Below are 17668 nucleotides of genomic sequence, written 5' to 3'. Positions count from 1 at the left end.
CCAACTCGAGGGGATCTACCTAATTTATATATATCATTTATATTTATTTAAATAAATGAAAAAATGGGTTGTACTTGTATAGCGCTTTTCTACCTTCAAAGTACTCAAAGCGCTTTGACACTACTTCCACATTTACCCATTCACACACACACATTCACACACTGATGGAGGGAGCTGCCATGCAAGTCGCCAACCAGCATCCATCAGGAGCCAGGGTGAAGTGTCTTGCTCAGGACACAACGGACGTGACGAGGTTGTCACTAGGTGGGATTTGAACCAGGGACGCTCGGGTTACGCACGGCCACTCTTCCACTGCGTCCCTATTTTTTCCGCCGTCCCTATTTATGAAAAGATACATTTTTGTAAACAAGTTAAATGTGTTTAATGATAATACATGTAACACATATAGATGTCTTTCTTTCACGAAGACAAGAATATAAGTTGGTGTATTACCTGATTCTGATGACTTGCATTGATTGGAATCAGACAGTAATGATGATAACGCCCACATTTTCAAATGGAGGAGAAAAAAAGTTGTCCTTTCTGTACAATACCGCATGAAAGTGGTTGGTTTTTGGCATCTAATTCATCCAGCTTCCATACACTTTACAAGAAAAACATTGGCGGCAAATTCCGTAGCTTGCTTGATTGACATTCACGGCACCCGAGGGTCTTGTGAGATGACGCTGGCTGCTGCCAGTTCATTATTATGAAAAAATGACAGAGAGGAAGGCGAGAAACACTTTTTTTATTTCAACAGACTTTCGCGCCGTCCCTTCCGTCAAAACTCTATGGGCCGACTGCACATTTCCTATCTTCACAATAAAAGCCCTGCTTCATGCTGCCTGCGCTAACAAAATAAGAGTCTCGGAAAGCTGGCGTGCACAAGTGATGTGCACGCCAGCTTTCTGAGGGATCGCTTGTGCACGCCAGTTTTCCGAGACTCTGTATTTAGTTAGCGCAGGCAGCATGAAGCAGGGCTTTTATTGTGAAGAGAGGAAACGTGCAGTCGGCCTTTAGAGTTTTGACGGAAGGTACGGCGCGAGAGTCTGTTGAAATAAAAAAGTGTTTCTCGCCTTCCTCTCGGTCATTTTTAATAATAATGATCTTGCAGCAGCCAGCGTCATCTCACAAGACCCTCCGGTACCGTGAATGTCATTTAAGTGACGTCTTAGTGAAGATTGATGATCACTCATTTTTAGGTCTATTTTTTTTAAAAGCCTGGCTGGAGATCGACTGACACACCCCCCGCGGTGGACTGGTAGCTCGCAATCGACGTAATGGGCATCCATCCATCCATTTTCTACCGCTTATTCCCTTTTGGGGTTGCGGGGGGCGCTGGCGCCTATCTCAGCTACAATCGGGCGGAAGGCGGGGTACACCCTGGACAAGTCGCCACCTCATCGCAGGGCCAACACAGATAGACAGAAAACATTCACACTCACATTCACACACTAGGGACCATTTAACCCAGTGTTTTTTTAAATATGTGTATATTGCTTTATATCCTATATTTTCTGAATGCATTCCTAATATACCTCCCACTTCTAACCTAATATTTTGTTTTGCTAACTTATTTTCCAGTATTTCTCTTTCTCTATTGTATTTCCTACACTGTATTAAGACATTCTCTATTTTATGGCAAAAATCACACAGCCCTGTAGTATGTTTTCCTATCAATTTTAGTGAACTATTTAGATATGTATGTCCTAATCTCATTCTAGTAATAATGTCTTCTTCTTTCCTATTTCTACCCCCTCCTCTCATGACACCCACTCTCCTCTGGACTTTGTAAAACTCTCTACCTTTTGTTTCCTTATTCCAATTATCCTGCCACTTTTTATTGTGTTTTATCTTAATTATGCTCTTCACTTCTTCTTTACTGTGCTTAGTCTCCATGTTTACTTCTGTTTTAGTGCTTGCAATGTTATTGGCTGATAGTGTGTTATCTATTTAAGATGAATAAATGTTTAGTTGCCATGACAACTGCTCAATAAGCGCTACTAAATACTTGCTTTCTGACAAGTCACCGGAAGTGACGACTTTTTCTTCTTATTCTTTGGTTAATGGCTGTTGGCAAGCAACCTTCTAGTGCGCATTAGCGCCACCTAAGGACATCAATCAATCAATCAATCAATGTTTATTTATATAGCCCCAAATCACAAATGTCTCAAAGGACTGCACAAATCATTACGACTACAACATCCTCGGAAGAACCCACAAAAGGGCAAGGAAAACTCACACCCAGTGGGCAGGGAGAATTCACATCCAGTGGGACGCCAGTGACAATGCTGACTATGAGAAACCTTGGAGAGGACCTCAGATGTGGGCAACCCCCCACCCCTCTAGGGGACCGAAAGCAATGGATGTCGAGCGGGTCCAACATGATACTGTGAAAGTTCAATCCATAGTGGATCTAACACAGCCGCGAGAGTTCAGTTCAAAGCGGATCCAAGACAGCAGCGAGAGTCCCGTCCACAGGAGACCATCTCAAGCGGAGGCGGGTCAGCAGCGTAGAGATGTCCCCAACCGATACACAGACGAGCGGTCCATCCTGGGTCCCGACGAGCGGTCCATCCTGGGTCTCGACTCTGGACAGCCAGTACTTCATGCATGGTTATCGGACCGGACCCCCTCCACAAGGGAGGGGGGGACATAGGAGAAAGAAAAGAAGCGGCAGATCAACTGGTCTAAAAAGGAGGTCTATTTAAAGGCTAGAGTATACAGATGAGTTTTAAGGTGAGACTTAAATGCTTCTACTGAGGTAGCATCTCGAACTGTTACCGGGAGGGCATTCCAGAGTACTGGAGCCCGAACGGAAAACGCTCTATAGCCCGCAGACTTTTTTTGGGCTCTAGGAATCACTAATACGCCGGAGTCTTTTGAACGCAGATTTCTTGCCGGGATATATGGTACAATATGGAGTGTGAACCGAGCTACAACCTACTCCAGTGGTCACCAACCTTTTTGAAACCAAGAGCTACTTCTTGGGTACTGATTCAATCAATCAATCATCCATCCATCCATTTACTACCGCTTATTTTCTTTTGGGGTTGCGGGGGGCGCTGGCGCCTATCTCAGCTACAATCGGGCGGAAGGCGGTGTACACCCTGGACAACTCGCCACCTCATCGCAGGGCCAACACAGATAGACGGACAACATTCACACTCACATTCACACACTAGGGCCAATTTAGTGTTGCCAATCAACCTATCCCCTAGGTCAGTGGTTCTCAAATGGGGGTACTTGAAGGTATGCCAAGGGATATGTGAGATATTTAAAAAAATATTCTAAAAAATAGCAACAATTCAAAAATCCTTTATAAATATATTTAATGAATAATACTTCAACAAAATATGAATGTAAGTTCATAAACTGTGAAAAAAAAATACAACAATGCAATATTCAGTGTTGACAGCTAGATTTTTTTGCGGACATGTTCCATAATTCTTTTTTTTTGTGAAGAAATGTTTTTAATTAAGTACATGAATCCAGATGGATCTCTATTACAATCCCCAAAGAGGGCACTTTAAGTTGATGATTACTTCTATGTGTAGAAATCTTTATTTATAATTGAACCACTTGTTTATTTTTCAACAAGTTTTCAGTTATTTTTATCCATCCATCCATCTTCTTCCGCTTATCCGAGGTCGGGTCGCGGGGGCAGCAGCCTAAGCAGGGAAGCCCAGACTTCCCTCTCCCCAGCCACTTCGTCTAGCTCTTCCCGGGGGATCCCGAGGCTTTCCCAGGCCAGCCGGGAGACATAGTCTTCCCAACGTGTCCTGGGTCTTCCCCATGGCCTCCTCCCTCAGGAGTTATTTTTATATCTTTTCCAAATAGTTCAAGAAAGACCACTACAAATGAGCAATATTTTGCACTGTTATGCAATTTAATAAATCAGAAACTGATGACGTATTGCTGTATTTTACTTCTTTATTTCAACCAAAAATGCTTTGCTCTGATTAGGGGGTACTTGAATTAAAGAAATATTCACAGGTGGTACACCACTGAAAATAGCTCTTAATTGTCTTCCATTTATGCGATTTCAAATTACCGGTATTGAAATCAGCCTCCTCCATTTTGAAAATGATGACAGGGGAAGTGTCACTTTTGACGTGATGAGTTTGACCAGGCGGTAATACTAAGCGTGCGCTAATTATTTTTGGAAGCGAGTTTGACCCGGCAGTAATTCAAGGACTATGTCTCTCGGCTGGCCTGGGAACGCCTCGGGATCCCCCGGGAAGAGCTAGACGAAGTGGCTGGGGAGAGGGAAGTCTGGGTTTCCCTGCTTAGGCTGTTGCCCCCGCGACCCGACCTCGGATAAGCGGAAGAAGATGGATGGATGGCTGGATAATTCAAGGAAGGCACATACTATATGCCCTGCGGCAATTCAAGGAAATACGGTATGTATAAAAAAATGGGTATTTCTGTCTGTCGTTCCGTCGTACGTTTATTTTCCTTTTACAGAAAGTTTTTTGTAGAGAGTAAATGATGAAAAAACACTTAATTGAACGGGTTAAAAAAGTAGAAAACAGGAAAAAAAATTAAAATAACATTTTGAAACATAGTTTATCTTCAAATTCCATCCATCCATTTTCTACCGCTTATTCCCTTTTGGGGTCGCGGGGGGAGCTGGCGCCTATCTCAGTTTATCTTCAAATTCGACTCTTTAAAATTCAAAAGGTTTGGGACCACTGGATTTACCGACCTGCATACTTTTTTCAAATTGTACACCTTTTTAAACTTTTAATAGTAAGCAATATTGCAACAAATATTACAGTATATCATAATACCTTCCAAACATTCTTTTTTTTTGTCTAAACAAAATCAAATACTGAGATGACCAGTAGATGGCAGTCACACATGAGAGATAGGTGTAGATTGCAAAATGACTTGTGTAAACAACACTAAAATTGTATATGTTCCATGTGTTTATTAGGGCGGCATAGCTCGGTTGGTAGAGTGGCCGTCTAGCAACTTGAAGATTCCAGGTTCGATTACCGCTTCCGCCATCCGAGTCACTGGCGTGGTGTCCTTGGGCAAGACACTCTACCCACCTGCTCCCAGTGCCACCCACTCTGGTTTAAATGTAACTTGGATATTGGGTTTCACTATGTAAAGCGCTTTGAGTCACTAGAGAAAAGCGCTATATAAATATAACCCACAAAATTCAACGGAAAAAAAGAAGAGAAAAAGTAGTTAATCCGAATATTTTTGAAAAAATAAAAAAAAGAATTTATGGAACATCATTAGTAATTTTTCCTGATTAGGATTAATTTTCGAATTTTGATGACATGTTTTAAATAGTTTAAAACCCAATCTGCACTTTGTTAGAATATACAACAACATATTTCTAACAAAGACAAATCATTATTTCTTCTGGATTTTCCAGAACAAAAATTTTGAAAGAAATTCAAAAAAACTTTGAAACAAGATTAAAATTTGATTCTAAAGATGTTCTAGATTTGCCAGAATAATGTTTTTGAATTTTAATCATAATAAGTTTGAAGAAATATTTCACAAATATTCTTCGCAAAAAAAATGTATTTACTATACTTTACATTATAAAAAATAAATTTACTTCAACATTGATTTAAATCGTCAGGAAAGAAGAGGAAGGAATTTAAAAGGTATATGTGTTTAAAAATCCTAAAATCATTTTTAAGGTTGTATTTTTTCTCTCAAATCTGAAAGTTATGAGAAGCAAAGTAAAAAAATAAATGAATTTATTCAAACAAGTGAAGAACAAGTCTTTAAAAACTTTTCTTGGATTTTCAAATTCTATTTGAGTTTTGCCTCTCTTAGAATGAAAAATGTCCAGCAAAGCGAGACCAGCTTGCTAGTAAATAAATAAAATTTTGAAAATAGATGCAGCTCACTGGTAAGTGCTGCTATTTGAGCTATTTTTAGAACAGGCCAGCGGGCGACTCATCTGGTCCTTACGGGCACCGCGTTGACATATGTATATAATGCTTTGTATCCGAAGTCTTCTGAGTGTGATCCTTTGTGTTTGATTGATTGATTGATTGATTGATTGATTGATTGCACAGTGCATGAAATGATTAACGTGGACCCCGACTTAAACAAGTTGAAAAACTTATTGGGTTGTTACCATTTAGTGGTCAATTGTACGGAATATGTGCAATTGACTAAGAACAAGTACATACATTTGATTATTTACAACCCGGGGAGGTGGGATTGTAAATACAAAGCAATACAAAGCAATTAGCTAGTGGCTGCCACCTACTGCTATGGAAGAGTATTACAGGGCTACTCAACAACAACACATCATTTGCAGACTTTAATTACTGCTTTGCAAAAAATATTTTTAACCCAAATAGGAAAATGAGGGAATCTTCAAGACATTCTGTTTGGAGGTCCTCTTTTTTGGCGAAACCAAACCTTCAATAGTACCTTGCATGGAAGGACTTGACCAGACCAAACTACTATGCGGTATTTAGTCACCAACTCTCGACACTGTGCATGAGACGATGAGAAGTACAGTGGGTACGGAAAGTATTCCGACATCTTTAAGTGTTTCACTCTTTGTTTCATTACAGCCATTTGCTAAAAGTTCATTATTGCACACTCAGCACCCAAAATGGACAGAAAACAACTGAAATCAATCAAATTATTCAAAATAAAAAAATGAAAAAATCACATTGAGACAGTCTCTTGCTGTCGTTGTGCGGGTTCAATGGACCACCCAGGAAGGACATGCTTTTGAGCGCAGGTTTGAGTCCACTAAAGACGCCGAGATCATTATCCATGCGTTTGTTACGTCTCGTCTCGATTACTGTAACGTATTATTTTCGGGTCTCCCCATGTCTAGCATTAAAAGATTACAGTTGGTACAAAATGCGGCTGCTAGACTTTTGACAAGAACAAGAAAGTTTGATCATATTAAGCCTGTACTGGCTCACCTGCACTGGCTTCCTGTGCACTTAAGATGTGACTTTAAGGTTTTACTAATTACGTATAAAATACTACACGGTCTAGCTCCAGCCTATCTTGCCGAGTGTATTGTACCATATGTCCCGGCAAGAAATCTGCATTCAAAAGACTCCGGCTTATTAGTGATTCCTAGAGCCCAAAAAAAGTCTGCGGGCTATAGAGCGTTTTCCGTTCGGGCTCCAGTACTCTGGAATGCCCTCCCGGTAACAGTTCGAGATGCTACCTCAGTAGAAGCATTTAAGTCTCACCTTAAAACTCATCTGTATACTCTAGCCTTTAAATAGACCTCCTTTTTAGACCAGTTGATCTGCCGCTTCTTTTCTTTCTCCTAGTGGAGGGGGTCCGGTCCGATAACCATGGATGAAGTACTGGCTGTCCAGAGTCGAGACCCATGATGGACCGCTCGTCGGGACCCAGGATGGACCGCTCGCCTGTATCGGTTGGGGACATCTCTACGCTGCTGACCCGCCTCCGCTTGAGATGGTCTCCTGTGGACGGGACTCTCGTTGCTGTCTTGGATCCGCTTGAACTGAACTCTCGCGGCTGTGTTGGAGCCACTATGGATTGAACTTTCATAGTATCATGTTGGACCCGCTCGACATCCATTGCTTTCGGTCCCCTAGAGGGGGGGTTGCCCACATCTGAGGTCCTCTCCAAGGTTTCTCATAGTCAGCATTGTCACTGGCGTCCCACTGGATGTGAATTCTCCCTGCCCACTGGGTGTGAGTTTTCCTTGCCCTTTTGTGGGTTCTTCCGAGGATGTTGTAGTCGTAATGATTTGTGCAGTCCTTAGAGACATTTGTGATTTGGGGCTATATAAATAAACATTGATTGATTGATTGATTTATTTTGCAATAAAGCTTTTCTGCAGTTTGGATCGCTTTTCAGCTCCTATTCCGCTGCTTGCTCCTCGGTCGCTTTCCAGGCGGCTGCGTCCTCGTATCTCGTGTGCGGTTCTCTGTTGCTCTCGCTTCTCATGCGCCGCATCTGCTGCGGACCCTCCACCCCCTTCCTTGATCTTTCCTCCTTCTCCCCTTTTATACTCTGCAAGGAGATAAGTCAATCGTGTGCCGGTGCGCGATCCACGCAACTGAATCAGGTTGCGGCGGCGTCGCTCCCGGCACGCCCCCACCTCGCCGCTCCACCGCATTCTCTGCCTTCTTGCCGCCATCTTGGGCAGGGTTTCAGCATTCCCTGCCCCGCCGTCGGCTCCGCCTCTCCACACACACGTAGATAAGTATTCACAGCCTCTGATCAATACGTAGTGTGATGCACCTTTGGCAGCAATTACAGCCTCAAGTCTTGTTGAATACCATGCCACCAGCTTGGCACACCTATCTTTGGGCACTTTCTCTCTTTCCTCTTTGCAGCACCTCTCAAACTCTATCAGGTAGGATGGGAAGTGTTGCATTTCCTCTAGGATGTCTCCGTGCATTGCTGCATTAATCTTTCCCTCTATCCTGGCAAGTCTTTCAGTTCTTTCTGCGGAAAACCATCCCCACAGCATGATGCTGCTTCCACCATGTTGACTGTAGGGATGGTATTGTCCTGGTGATGATTCCTGGTGACCACCATGTTGACTGTAGGGATGGTATTGTCCTGGTTATGATTCCTGGTGACCAACATGTTGACTTTAGGAATTGTATTGTCCTGGTGATGATTCCTGGTGACCAATATGTTGACTTTAGGGATGGTATTGTCCTGGTGATGATTCCTGGTGACCAACATGTTGACTTTAGGGATGGTATTGTCCTGGTGATGATTCCTGGTGACCACCATGTTGACTGTAGGGATGGTATTGTCCTGGTTATGATTCCTGGTGACCAACATGTTGACTTTAGGAATTGTATTGTCCTGGTGATGATTCCTGGTGACCAACATGTTGACTTTAGGGATGGTATTGTCCTGGTGATGATTCCTGGTAAACACTATGTTGACTGTAGGGATGATATTGTCCTGGTGATGATTCCTGGTGACCACCATGTTGACTGTAGGGATAGTATTGTCCTGGTGATGATTCCTGGTGACCACCATGTTGACTGTAGGGATGGTATTGTCCCGGTGATGATTCCTGGTGACTACCATGTTGACTGTAGGGATGGTATTGTCCTGGTGATGATTCCTGCTGACCACCATGTTGACTGAAGGGTTGGTATTGTCCTGGTGATGATTCCTGGTGACCACTATGTTGACTGTAGGGTTGGTATTGTCCTGGTGATGATTCCTGGTGACCACCATGTTGACTGTAGGGATAGTATTATCCTGGTGATGATTCCTGGTGACCACCATGTTGACTGTAGGGATGGTATTGTTCTGGTGATGATTCCTGGTGACCACCATGTTGACTGTAGGGATGGTATTGTCCTGGTGATGATTCCTGGTGACCAACATGTTGACTGTAGGGATGGTATTGTCCTGGTGATGATTCCTGCTGACCACCATGTTGACTGAAGGGTTGGTATTGTCCTGGTGATGATTCCTGGTGACCACTATGTTGACTGTAGGGTTGGTATTGTCCTGGTGATGATTCCTGGTGACCACCATGTTGACTGTAGGGATAGTATTATCCTGGTGATGATTCCTGGTGACCACCATGTTGACTGTAGGGATGGTATTGTTCTGGTGATGATTCCTGGTGACCACCATGTTGACTGTAGGGATGGTATTGTCCTAGTGATGATTCCTGGTGACCACCATGTTGACTGTAGGGATGGTATTGTCCTGGTGATGATTCCTGGTGACCAACATGTTGACTGTAGGGATGGTATTGTCCTGGTGATGATTCCTGGTGACCACCATGTTGACTGTAGGGTTGGTATTGTCCTGGTGATGATTCCTGGTGACCAACATGTTGACTTTAGGGATGGTATTGTCCTGGTGATGATTCCTGGTGACCAACATGTTGACTTTAGGGATGGTATTGTCCTGGTGATGATTCCTGGAGACCACCATGTTGACTGTAGGGATGGTATTGTCCTGGTTATGATTCCTGGTGACCAACATGTTGACTTTAGGAATTGTATTGTCCTGGTGATGATTCCTGGTGACCAACATGTTGACTTTAGGGATGGTATTGTCCTGGTGATGATTCCTGGTAAACACTATGTTGACTGTAGGGATGATATTGTCCTGGTGATGATTCCTGGTGACCACCATGTTGACTGTAGGGATAGTATTGTCCTGGTGATGATTCCTGGTGACCACCATGTTGACTGTAGGGATGGTATTGTCCCGGTGATGATTCCTGGTGACTACCATGTTGACTGTAGGGATGGTATTGTCCTGGTGATGATTCCTGCTGACCACCATGTTGACTGAAGGGTTGGTATTGTCCTGGTGATGATTCCTGGTGACCACTATGTTGACTGTAGGGTTGGTATTGTCCTGGTGATGATTCCTGGTGACCACCATGTTGACTGTAGGGATAGTATTATCCTGGTGATGATTCCTGGTGACCACCATGTTGACTGTAGGGATGGTATTGTTCTGGTGATGATTCCTGGTGACCACCATGTTGACTGTAGGGATGGTATTGTCCTAGTGATGATTCCTGGTGACCACCATGTTGACTGTAGGGATGGTATTGTCCTGGTGATGATTCCTGGTGACCAACATGTTGACTGTAGGGATGGTATTGTCCTGGTGATGATTCCTGGTGACCACCATGTTGACTGTAGGGTTGGTATTGTCCTGGTGATGATTCCTGGTGACCACCATGTTGACTGTAGGGATAGTATTGTCCTGGTGATGATTCCTGGTGACCACCATGTTGACTGTAGGGATGGTATTGTCCTGGTGATGATTCCTGGTGACCACCATGTTGACTGTAGGGATGGTATTGTCCTGGTGATGATTCCTGGAGACCACCATGTTGACTGTAGGGTTGGTATTGTCCTGGTGATGATTCCTGGTGACCACTATGTTGACTGTAGGGATGGTATTGTCCTGGTGATGATTCCTGGTGAACACCATGTTGACTGTAGTGATGGTATTGTCCTGGTGATGATTCCTGGTGACCAACATGTTTACTGTAGGGATGGTATTGTCCTGGTGATGATTCCTGGTGACCACCATGTTGACTATAGGGATGGTATGGTCCTGGTGATGATTCCTGGAGACCACCATGTTGACTGTAGGGTTGGTATTGTCCTGGTGATGATTCCTGGTGACCACCTTGTTGACTGTAGGGATGGTATTGTCCTGGTGATGATTTCTGGTGACCACCATGTTGACTGTAGGGATGGCATTGTCCTGGTGATGATTCCTGTGGACAACCATGTCGACTGTAGGGATGGTATTTTCCTGGTGATGATTCCTGGTGACCACCATGTTGACTGTAGGTATGGTATTGTCCTGGTGATGATTCCTGGTGACCACCATGTTGACTGTAGGATTGGTATTATCCTGGTGATGATTCCTGGTGACCACCATGTTGACTGTAGGGATGGTATTGTCCTGGTGATGATTCCTGGTGACCAACATGTTGACTGTAGGGATGGTATTGTCCTGGTGATGATTCCTGGTGACCACCATGTTGACTGTAGGGTTGGTATTGTCCTGGTGATGATTCCTGGTGACTACCATGTTGACTGTAGGGTTGGTACTGTCCTGGTGATGATTCCTGGTGACTACCATGTTGACTGTAGGGATGGTATTGTCCTGGTGATGATTCCTGGTGACCACCTTGTTGACTGTAGGGGTGGTATTGTCCTGATGATGATTCCTGGTGACCACCATGTTGACTGTAGGGATGGTATTGTCCTGGTGATGATTCCTGGTGACCACCATGTTGACTGTAGGGATGGTATTGTCCTGGTGATGATTCCTGGTGACCACTATGTTGACTGTAGGGATGGTATTGTCCTGGTGATGATTCCTGGTGACCACCATGTTGACTGTAGGGATGGTATTGTCCTGGTGATGATTCCTGGTGACCACCATGTTGACTCTAGGGATGGTATTGTTCTGGTGATGATTCCTGGTGACCACCATGTTGACTGTAGGGATGGTATTGTCCTAGTGATGATTCCTGGTGACCACCATGTTGACTGTAGGGATGGTATTGTCCTGGTGATGATTCCTGGTGACCAACATGTTGACTGTAGGGATGGTATTGTCCTGGTGATGATTCCTGGTGACCACCATGTTGACTGTAGGGATGGTATTGTCCTGGTGATGATTCCTGGTGACCGCATTGTTGACTGTAGGGATGGTATTGTCCTGGTGATGATTTCTGGTGACCACCATGTTGACTGTAGGGATGGTATTGTCCTGGTGATGATTCCTGGTAAGCACTACATTGACAGTAGGGATGATATTTTCCTGGTGATGATTCCTGGTGACCACCATGTTGACTGTAGGGATGGTATTGTCCTAGTGATGATTCCTGGTGACCACCATGTTGACTGTAGGGATGGTATTGTCCTGCTGATGATTCCTGGTGACCAACATGTTGACTGTAGGGATGGTATTGTCCTGGTGATGATTCCTGGTGACCACCATGTTGACTGTAGGGATGGTATTGTCCTGGTGATGATTCCTGGTGACCGCCATGTTGACTGTAGGGATGGTATTGTCCTGGTGATGATTTCTGGTGACCACCATGTTGACTGTAGGGATGGTATTGTCCTGGTGATGATTCCTGGTATGCACTATATTGACAGTAGGGATGATATTTTCCTGGTGATGATTCCTGGTGACCACCATGTTGACTGTAGGAATGGTATTGTCCTGGTGATGATTCCTGGTGACCACCATGTTGACTGTAGGGATGGTATTGTCCTGGTGATGATTCCTGGTGACCACCATGTTGACTGTAGGGATGGTATTGTCCTGGTGATGATTCCTGGGGACAACCATGTTGACTGTAGGGATGGTATTGTCCTGGTGATGATTCCTGGTGACCACCATGTTGACTGTAGGGTTGGTATTATCCTGGTGAGGATTCCTGGTGACCACCATGTTGATTGTAGGGATGGTATTGTCCTGGTGATGATTCCTGGTGACCACCATGTTGACTGAAGGGTTGGTGTTGTCCTGGTGATGATTTCTGGTGACTAACATGTTGACTGCAGGGATGGTATTGTCCTGGTGATGATTCCTGGTGACCACCATGTTGACTGTAGGGTTGGTATTGTCCTGGTGATGATTCCTGGTGACCACCATGTTGATTGTAGGGATGGTATTGTTCTGGTGATGATTCCTGGTGACCACCATGTTGACTGTAGGGATGGTATTGTCCTGGTGATGACTCCTGGTGACCAATATGTTGACTGTAGGGATGGTATTGTCCTGGTGATGATTCCTGGTGACCACCATGTTGACTGTAGGGATGGTATTGTCCTGGTGATGATTCCTGGTGACCACCATGTTGACTGTAGGAATGGTATTGTCCTGGTGATGATTCCTGGTGACCACCATGTTGACTGTAGGGATGGTATTGTCCTGGTGATGATTCCTGGGGACAACCATGTTGACTGTAGGGTTGGTATTATCCTGGTGAGGATTCCTGGTGACCACCATGTTGATTGTAGGGATGGTATTGTCCTGGTGATGATTCCTGGTGACCACCATGTTGACTGAAGGGTTGGTGTTGTCCTGGTGATGATTTCTGGTGACTAACATGTTGACTGCAGGGATGGTATTGTCCTGGTGATGATTCCTGGTGACCACCATGTTGACTGTAGGGTTGGTATTGTCCTGGTGATGATTCCTGGTGACCACCATGTTGATTGTAGGGATGGTATTGTTCTGGTGATGATTCCTGGTGACCACCATGTTGACTGTAGGGATGGTATTGTCCTGGTGATGACTCCTGGTGACCAATATGTTGACTGTAGGGATGGTATTGTCCTGGTGATGATTCCTGGTGACCACCATGTTGACTGTAGGGATGGTATTGTCCTGGTGATGATTCCTGGTGACCACCATGTTGACTGTAGGGATGGTATTGTCCTGGTGATGATTCCTGGTGACCACCATGTTGACTGTAGGAATGGTATTGTCCTGGTGATGATTCCTGGTGACCACCATGTTGACTGTAGGGATGGTATTGTCCTGGTGATGAGTGGTGCCTGGTTTCCTCCAAACATGACAGCTAGCATTCACACCAAATACTTCAATCACTGTCTCATCAGACCAGATCAGTAGTTCTTCCTGGTCTGGGAGTCTTTTAGGGGTATTTTCACAAATAAATGGTTTCCATCTGGCCACAGGCCTGATTGGTTAATTGTCCTTCTGGAAGGTTCTCCTCTCACCACAGAGGAATGCTTTCACAGAGTGACCCTGGTCTTGGTCATCTCCCTGACTAGACTAGGATGAATGCAGCAATGACAGCAGACAGCAGCAGCTTTATTTTGTCCATTCTTAAGATGGACAAAGAACATAAGAACTAAAATTCCATTTTCGGCACAGTCCCACTAATAGCAGACATACGTTACAGGGGGGACAAGACGGGACCGCCATCGGATCAGCCACTTATGGCGCTCTTTAAAAAAGGTGAGAAAAAGGTGACATTGGGAAAGGGGGAAGGGTAAAAAAAAATATCAGTCTAAGGCTGGACCCTCAGGAGGGGTCAGGACTGAGTCCGAGGAAAAAACGTCACATAGCATGGCACACATAAACATGGTACATTTAATCACACCAACTCGCAACAGAGGGGGGGCCGGTTGACGCTATAAAACGCTACTCAGCCATCCACAACCCCGGAGGAATTTAATCAGTGGTGAAGACGTTGATTTGGGGAGGGGGAGTGTGCATGCATGTACAGTATCTCCAATTAACTTGGGTGAGATGTTGAAATGTTTTTGTGGCCGATCTCAAAGTTCGACACCAGGTGTTGTTGTCCAGAGTCGAGACCCAGGATGGACCGCTCGTCGGGACCCAGGATGGACCGCTCGCCTGTGTATCGGTTGGGGACATCTCTACGCTGCTGCTCCGCCTCCGCTTGGGATGGTTTCCTGTGGACGGGACTCTCGCTGCTGTCTTGGATCTGCTTTGAACTGAACTCTCGCGGTTTGGTTGGAGCCACTATGGATTGAACTTTCACAGTATCATGTTAGACCCGCTCGACATCCATTGCTTTCGGTCCCCTAGAGGAGGGGGGGGGGGGGTTGCCCACATTTAAGGTCCTCTCCAAGGTTTCTCATAGTCAGCATTGTCACTGGCGTCCCACTGGGTGTGAGTTCTTCCGAGGATGTTGTAGTCGTAATGGTTTGTACAGTCCTTTGAGACATTCGTGATTTCGGGCTATATAAATAAACATTGATTGATTGATTGATGTTGTTGAAGAAAAGGGAGGTCAAAAGCGTCCATCTCTGAGGAGTCCTCGGGGGAGTTCTTCAGAACAGCCTGTTCCTGATTGCATCAAGGCCATTCGAGGGAGTCAAATAGTAGATTAAGATGTTGTTTTTTCTTCGAGAAGACTAAACAATGACTTGCCTGCTCTGTTGTCCGTGCTGGATCTCTCAAATCCAATGTAATTATTCCTTATCAGGAAACTTCTCCGAGATGAGATCCATTTTGTGATTCTAATCAGAAATCGCTCCAGTCTGTGTTCCCAAAGCCCGACCCAATCCTTCCATTGCGTTGACGATACACCAGAGCAATGCCCAGCCCAATCAGCAGGTGCCCCCAATCACAGTTCCAAATAGGTAGATGTCTTCCACGTCCTCGATGGAAAGAGCTGAGAGGCACACGGGTCTCCATTTATCCCAGGAATCTCTCACATACCCCATCAGGGCAGCCAGGCTCCCCCGAAACTCTTTTCCTAGTCGAAAAGACCGTGTCAATTGCGTCAAGAGTCCAGCTGATCATATTAATATTTGATGTTTGGATTAGAGGACGGCGCAAAGAAAGAGGCTTTAAAAAAGTTCGGACAAAGACAAGGACACAGAAAGCAAGCAGGGAAGGAAGGAGCGGAGAAAAATGCGACCGCTCTCACCAAGAGGCAAGACGGGAAAAAAAGGGAGAAAGAAAGCAATGCGCAACCTGATGGAGTTTGGGAAATTAGTGAAAGTGTCCAAAAGTAGGTGTGGCATGGTACTCCAAAAATAATGATGTGTAAATGCTGCCAAAGGTGCATCAACTAAGTATTGAGAAAAGGCTCTGAATTCCATCTAAATCAGGGGTGTCAAACTCAAATACAGAGTGGGCCAAAATTTTAAACGGAACATAGCCGCGGGCCGAGGTTGAACAAATTAACCTTTTAATAGGGACCCAAACAAGTTTTGCATTAAATATTGAACAAGCAAGGATTATAAAACTTTAGTGACATGTTAAATCTAGTTTCAAATAATAATAATAATTAAAACAATCATCAATGGCATATCAAATAAAATTTTAATAAAAATGTTATGCCTTTTTTTCCTATTTGCAATCTTCTGAGGTAAATATCCATTTTTTCCACGGGCTAATAATACATTTGAAAATAAAATAACAATAATGAATGAACCAAACATTCAAGCCGTGAAGTAGCAAGAGAAAATGCATGAATAAAACGTTAATTATTGGTCAGTTTTGCTGGAAGTTTCCCGGAAGAGTCGGTGCTGCAAGGGGTTCTGGGTATTTGTTCTGTTGTGTTACGGTGCGGATGTTCACCCGAAATGTGTTTGTCATCCTTGTTTGGTGTGGGTTCACAGTGTGGCGCATATTTTTAAAAGTGCTAAAGTTATTTATACGGCCACCCTCAGTGTGACCTGTATGACTGTTGACCAAGTATGCGTTGCATTCACTTGTGTGTGTGTGTGTGCGTGTGTGTGTGTAAAAGCCACAAATATTATGTGACACGCTGTTAGTATGGAGGAAAAGCGGACGTGACGACAGGTTGTAGAGAATGCTAAAGGCAGTGCCTTAAATGCACGCCCCCAATATAGTTGTCCAGGTGGAAATCGGTAGAAATTCGTGAGAATGGTTGCCCGAGAGATTTTCGGTAGGGGCACTGAACTTCGGTAGTCTACCGGGAAAATTAGGAGGGTTGGCAAGTATGAGTATTAGAGGTGAATGCGGTGTTACAGCGGCACCGACGCTGTGTAACACCGGCGGGCCAGCTCTAATGCTAAATTGATATTGCATCAAGGGCCAAATTAAATTACACGGCGGGCCAGCTTTGGCCCGCGGGCCAGAGTTTGACACCCATGATCTAAAGGGTTATTTCATTTAATTTGAGGGGTGGTACAGGTGATAGGGTGATTGTCAACACTAAATGTTCCCTCGTGTGTGAATGTTGTCTACCTGAGGTGGCAACTTGTCGAGGGTGTACCCAGCCTTCTGCCTGAATGCAGCTGTGATAGGCTACAAACAGTGTACGGGGTCACAAACAAACAACAGTGTGTGTGTGTGTGTGTGTGTGTGTGTATGTGTGTGTGTGTGTGTGTGTGTGTGTGATGTGTGCCTACTGCCAGCAGCTGTACTGGGAGAGGAGATCAGTGACCTGCCATGTTTGCAGCTGACTAGCAGACATCTGATCCAAAGATGTCAGCAGTTGTGGCTGCACAAACTACAAACCCCGTTTCCATAAAAGTTGGGAATACAATGATTTGTAAATCCTTTTCAACCCATATTCAGTTGAATGCACTGCAAAGACAACATATTTGGTGGTCAAACAAAAAAAATAATAATTAACTTAGAATTTCAAGGCTGCAACACATGCCAAAGTAGTTGGGAAAGGGCATGTTCACCACTGTGTTACATCACCTCACCTTTACTTTTAACAACA

The sequence above is a fragment of the Nerophis ophidion genome, linkage group LG10, assembly GCF_033978795.1.
Source record: "Nerophis ophidion isolate RoL-2023_Sa linkage group LG10, RoL_Noph_v1.0, whole genome shotgun sequence".
Lineage (NCBI taxonomy): Eukaryota > Metazoa > Chordata > Actinopteri > Syngnathiformes > Syngnathidae > Nerophis > Nerophis ophidion.
The sequence above is the reverse complement of the archived record's forward strand: the minus strand, read 5'-3'. Positions refer to the sequence as shown.